The following is a 6,000-nucleotide window of genomic DNA, read 5'->3' on the forward strand; positions in this document are numbered from 1 at the left end:
TGAGGGTCTCCTTTTCAGTGGCAGCCAGCTCATGAGATGGGGAAATAGAGACGGATGGAGGTAGATCTACTGCTGGTGTCAGATTAGGAGGCCCTAGTCTGTTTAGGAGGTGTAATATAAAGAATAACCTCCTCTACAGTTATCACATCTGACTGACAACCAAGCATAAATGATAAAATGGATAAATTATAATTTTATCAGAAGGAAATTGAATGAACAGGGTAATGGAGGGGCTAATAGAACTGGCAATCACAGCTAAAGCTGTAGCTGAGTGCAAGAGCATCCTGTTCAGCACCAGAAGGGAAGGTATGTTGCCCCGCTTTGCATTAAACATCATGTATCTGCAACACAGACATGTCAGGCTGGGAGACCAAGCCACTCACAGAGATGCTTCTCCAGCATATGTGGCAGTAGACCTGAAAAATGACAACTCCCTTGGGTCGGTTCCAGCATGGTGGGTTGAGTTGGTGCAATGGTAGGTTAGCTAGGTCAAGCTAAAGCCAAGAGCTGATGTGTCTCACTGTGTCACTGCACGGCAGTGTTGAGAGGCCAGGGACATGCCACTCACCCTGCAGGCTGGATTTAGGTGGAGTGAGGAGCTGGGACTAAATACCCACTCTGTCCTGGCAGCTGGCATCCACTGCTGAGGTCCTTTCTGCCCCGAGCAGTCATCAGCGCAGATCCCATCCAAGCAGGGACATCCCTGTGGGGCAGGTCAATTTTTTCACCCCCAAGCCCATTTTGCTGATCTTTCTCCTTGTTCCAGTTACGGGGGCCTCACCTACCCTGGTTTCTCCTCTATTAATGCAAATCCTTATCTCACCCAGCTTCAGTCACCAAGGGTGGGAATTATATGACTAAATGCAGACCGGTAAAAGGCCTAGAGGTCTTGCTATGCTCCCTTTATAGTTGATGGAGATCTAATCTGTACAGCCAGGGGAATTTAGGGTGCAGTTCATCTTGTCTTAAAGCAGTTGCTAGCAGGCTGGGTGAATCGCACCTCCAGAGGGCCTTTGGTGACTACAAAGGGAGCTGAGGTACCCGCTCGGCTCCAGAAGTCAATGCTGCAGAGACTGACTGGTGAGTGATGTGAACACCGCCCCGGTCCCACTTGGCTGCCTGGGGTCCTTCAGTAGCGAGTAGAGCAAAATACCCATGTCCATAGGGAAACTCAGCCTACCTGCCCTAGACATATCTCAGAAGATGGAGCAGGATGGTCCTCTGGGGCATCCTGTCTCTTGCTGTGGACTGTAGATGTGCCACAGGTAGCTTCTAAGAGGTAAGTTGGGAGATGAGCATCCTCTCTTCCTTTAGTCTAATCTCGCTGCCTCCCACCAGGCTGCTGGAGAGCTCGTGAGTGTGGGCTCACCATTACGGCTGCAAGAGGATGACTGCAGGGCAGAGCAGCCCAGACCTGTGTGCTGGCTTCCCCGCTGTAGGGCATTCCTGTGCCCCACCAGCACACCTGGTGTGTCCCAAACGGGGCTACGTCTCTGGCCTGAAAGGCTGGGGGCCATGGGAGAGCCTACCTGAAGACATGAAGCTTGTGGCTTGGAGAAGGGTATGAATGTGGATGGAAACCCTAACTTGTTGGGAGGGGGCCGTATCAGGGTCCAACATCTCCAACAAAGAAACCTTGGGGACCAGCACACACTTCTAGAAGAAGGCATCTCGTACCTGGTTCTCCCTCATGTTTCTTCTCCTTGGATCCAACCAGGTGACACTTGGGGAGTTTATGGGAGCTACCATCACCCTCTACTTCCATGCCCATGTGGCCAGGGTGGTGGTGTCCAGGCCTGGGACCTGCCAGACCACTGAACTCATCCTTGGCTTTCGTTGACATCCGCAGGCTTTGGGCCAGCCCTCAATAACAGGACAGAAAAGAGACCTGCAGAACATCCCAGCAAGGGAGAAGGGCAAGCGGCACAACACGACCAGAACCGGGTGGTGGGATGCTTCTCCCAACACCCCGCCACCTCTCCTGGTCTCAGCACCTCCCGCCAGGCGCTGAGGTTGAGGTGTCATGCGAGTGTCCCAGCGCCGATGGGCCGCTCTCCCTCCCTTTATCTGCAGATCGCGCTATGCTAACGAGGCACACGTACAATGTTTGTGTGTGCATGTGAGAGACAGAGTGCTGACTCCCGGCCAAGTGAGAAAAATCATTAGTTACAGGCTCTGCAGGACTGAACTTGACAAGGAACTTGGGGCTTTGCCCCGACAGCGCTAGGCGCTGGTGCATTATTCAGTTTGTGGCTATGTTGATTTGCAGATCTAATCGCTCCAACAACACATACAGAAAATTAATTTGGACACGGGCCTGGTTTCTAGAGAAAGTTGGACCTAAAGGCGGGAGGTTGGTCGTGTGGCTGAGGCAAAGGCCCAGGCTGGGGAATATCTCGTTCCCAGCTCTTGAGCCTCACGGAGGAGATGGGATGGGGATGGAGCGGCAAGGAGCCGCGGAGGTTAGTGGCACTGGAGCATGCGATAAATGGCACTCATTCCCACTGTGTCTTCCTAAACCGAAGCCCTAATCGCTCAGGCCTGGCTGTGTTCATACCTCTTGTGCTGGTGGGAAAGGAGTGGGTGAAAGGGGCAATGGTATCCTTTCCCCAACCAAGGGATGACCCCCAAGGGGTATTGATTCAACAAATTGATTCAACAGACATCTAAAAAACCATCTGGCTAGAAAAACATTGCTATTTAAGAGTCAAACCAGACGCACTATTCCTGGACCGCTGGAGCCTTCATCCCCTTTCCTCCTCCTTGCCTCGCTGGTGGCTCCTGCCCCCATCAGAAATCAGCGTCTCCTCTCAGTGGAGAAACGAGCGGTCCCCAACACCAGAGATTCCTCTGTGGAGAAGAAGCCATGGGTTTGGGGTGCCCCCGGCTGCAGGGGGATGCTGCCTGCCCTCCTGCCCAGCCTGCGTGAGCCTATGTCGTGAGAGCCGGTACCTGCCCAGCACCCCAGCCGTCTTGAATTACCTGGCGAGCACTCTCCCTCCTTTTGATCGTGGACCCCTTAACGTTGCCTTCAGCCAGGGCTGTCTCAGCCCTGGATGTGCTGAATGGCTCCCTTTTAAAATGGGATTTAAGAGGGCATTAGGGACTAATTAGGTCTAATCAACAGCAGTGGCTGTTTTAGACCTGGTGCCTCCAGTTGACATCAAAGGGCGGAGGGGATGGGGTGAAGCCGGAGGAAGTGTTATCAGCAGCAGGAAAGATTTAGACCCTGCAAAATCCCCCCCTAGCAGGGGGGTTTGTGTCCCTAATCCCTCTGTGCCCGGCAGGCAGGGAGGCGGCGTGGTCCTCTCCCACTGGAGACAGGCAGGCTGGAGAAATCCTGGTGGGAGCCCAGCAGCACCGTCCCCGTCTCCTGGGGTCCACCTCCTCTGCTATCCCCCACCATGAGTGGCTGCTGATGGATTTGGGGGATCTGGGGCCACCCCAAGACCTGGGACACCAGGATGGGACTCCCAAGGAGGGAGGCAAGGAACAGGGGGGGAACAAGAGCGATAGCAGAGGGAGGAGGTGGAAGGGGACACAGGGACATGTTCAGAGCTGGGGGAAGAAGGGAGGCAGCTATTTGCCTCCCCTGGAGGCTTCCTGAGATGCAGGCAGGGGTGAGTCAGGGCTGCTCAAGCACGAAGCTACTCATTAGCAGTGTGAAGTGTGTTGGATGCAGGACCCTGAGCCAGGCAGGGTTTATTTGCCCAGGGTGCAGCGATAGCAGCTGATTCACACACAGCGTACCCAAAACGTAAAAATTTCTCACCATTTTCTTCGTGTCAGAAGGACATCTATTGTAAGGAACTGTATTGCCTAAATCATACGGCGTGGTCTGAGGGCACAGGCACTGTACAAACCTGGCAGTACCTGCCTCCCATTTAAAGCACCACCAGTTATCTTTTTTACAAGCGCTGGGATGGCTTGGGTGGTTTCGCCGCTGCTGGGAAGTCAGGGGTCAGGCTCAGCACCATGGGAGCCGTTTTCTGCCATCCGCTGAAGGCGATGGTCCAGGCTGAGAAAGATGGAGTTTGCTGACAGCGATTTTCCCCTTGATTCAGTTTACATGGCAGTATCGAACAGCGGTTTGGTCGTGGGGGGGTGTGTGTTACGGACATCACATCCTTTTAATGGAAAGTCAGATCTCGGCAGACGGCATTTTGGAGAGCACACGGAAAACAACAACTATTTACAGGGTTATGGACGCAAATGCCCTTGAACGATACAAACCATCTTAAGGGGAATTTTTGCGGCTGATTAAGTGTAACCACAAAGCTTCAAGAAAACATGTGTTTATTTTAAGTAAGTAATGTTGATTACTAATGAGAATACTTAGTAGATATGATCAAAGGTAGCTGAAGTGCCGTCATGATATCAAAGACTGGGATGGAACGCTTAATTTAGATGTTGAAAAGCCAATCTAAGGTGAGCGTCTTGAAAGTAAATATCATTAACAGTATCTAGATTAGACCAAGGTATAAAAAGAGTTGGAGGTAACAGCTTTCAAATCTCCCGTATAAACAGGCAGGTGATGCTGTAGCTGGGGGAGGCGAGTCGGACACGGAGCCTGGGGTAGGGGATGGAGCGTGCATCTGGCGCACGCAGCCCCTGGCCGGGCTCCCGGCTCTGCCCGTCGGCATCTCGAGGGATCTGGCTCTTGGAAGCCAGGGAGGTTCCTTTCTGCTCCAGCTTACCCAGGGGGAAGGGGTGGAAATGGCTCCCCACTGCCCCAAGCATCTCCAGCTTGAGCTCTGGTGCAGGGCTCCAGTTGAGGAGCGAGGGCTCGTGCTGGGACTCCAGGCTGGGAAGGAGGTGTCCCCCTGCCAGCTCTCCCCAGGATGGTAACCGCTGTCAGGAGGTCAGGCAGACGGATGGATGGATGGGGCCGACAGTGTGGCTCCGTGCTCAGCGTCAGGTGTCTCTGCCTCCTGTTTCTGAAGCCTGTTTTCCTCTCCCATCCCTGTCTTGCCTTATTAGCCAGGAGGTTCTTGGGGAAAGGGCTCCACATGTCCCCACTGTCATGAGCCCCGCTCCTGGCCGTAATGTCCATGCAGTGAAGCAGTGATGGGATTTGGGGCAGGCAGGAGCTTATATCCTCTCATCTCACCAGCTGTGCAATGCAAGAGGGGATATGTTACTCATTTACCCCATATTCATCCGAAGCACCCGGGCTAGAAAAACAGCCAACGTTAATTGGAAAAAAAATTAGGACGTGGCTGAGCCATGGTCCATGCTGTCTTCTGCTAAAACCATGTGCCAGGACCCTGGTCTGGCCACCTTCCTGGTGGCTTCAGGAGACCTGTCCCCACTGCTGGCTTCCCAGGACAATTGCAATCAATCCCCTCTGCATCCCTGCTCCTGCTGCCAAGGAAGACGGAGCTTGCCTCTGCCCAACATTAGCAGGGACCCGCTCAGCCCAGACGCCCCGCTGATGGCCGGCACCCCTCGTTTCACTCCCACGCTCCCCAAGAGCCACCTTGGGACTACGCTCCGCTCCGCACGTTTCCCTGGACCGAGCCCCTTTGATCGAGCGCTGCGGGGCAGTAAGCGGGTGCCAGATTTTTGCCCTGCCTTGCGTAGGTTGGGAGAGCTTCGCCTTCCCGTTCGGGGCCCAGGGAGGGCAGAGGGAGCCTGGAGACACCACCTGCATCTCCGGGTCTGCTGGGCACCCTGGCCGGCCGGCTGTGGGTCTAACAGACCCTCGGCACGTGAATCATCACCCCATCCCCGGCTACACTGGTGGTCCCATGTTGTGCTGGGAACGCTGGAGCCAGGGAGAGGTGTTTCCCAGGGATGTGTCTCAGGAGGGTTAAAGGAGGGTGGCTTTGGAGGCAGGAGTGCCTGCTGATGAGGGCAGATACTGGTCAAGGAGCTGGGAGGGCTGGGTGCTGGTCCCACACGGGCTGATGATTTCCTGCATCATTAAAAAAGAGTTAAAAAAGGCTTTCCAGACCAATAAACTTGAAGCCATTGTGTGCTACTTTCAAACACAGACTC

Source organism: Harpia harpyja, chromosome 2 (genome assembly GCF_026419915.1).
Source record: "Harpia harpyja isolate bHarHar1 chromosome 2, bHarHar1 primary haplotype, whole genome shotgun sequence".
NCBI classification, from domain to species: Eukaryota; Metazoa; Chordata; class Aves; order Accipitriformes; family Accipitridae; genus Harpia; species Harpia harpyja.